Source organism: Bos grunniens, chromosome 29 (assembly GCF_055505025.1).
Source record: "Bos grunniens cultivar Pamir isolate PY7600 chromosome 29, Bosgru_T2T1.0, whole genome shotgun sequence".
NCBI lineage: Eukaryota > Metazoa > Chordata > Mammalia > Artiodactyla > Bovidae > Bos > Bos grunniens.
In genome coordinates, this window is record NC_141193.1 from 3,614,699 (window position 1) to 3,615,099 (window position 401).

Here is a 401-nt window from a genome sequence, read left to right on the forward strand (position 1 = left end):
CCCGCGGCCACACTGCACTCTCCCCGACCCCGTCCTCCCGTGCCCCGCCTCCAGGCCCGCCCACCCTCCTTCCTGAAGGGGCCTTACTGCGCCCCAGGAAAACGATACCTTTGGCTACCTTGCAACCACCACTTGACTCACTTTGAGAACTATAATTCAGAAATGAGTTTTAAACATGGCATTTTCTATCTTGCATGGAATCCTTGTGCAAATAATTGACAATTAGAGAGCTAAAACATTTCAACTTCTAAAAAAAGTACCTTTTAAGAAGTGTGCCTCTTCAAAAGGGAACCTGGTTGCTCTGGAGCTGATAAACACCAGGCTTTATCCTGCTGGGTGCTGACAGCCAGGCTGACCCCCACCGGAGAATAAAGAGACCACGTGTAGAGCGACTCGGCAGC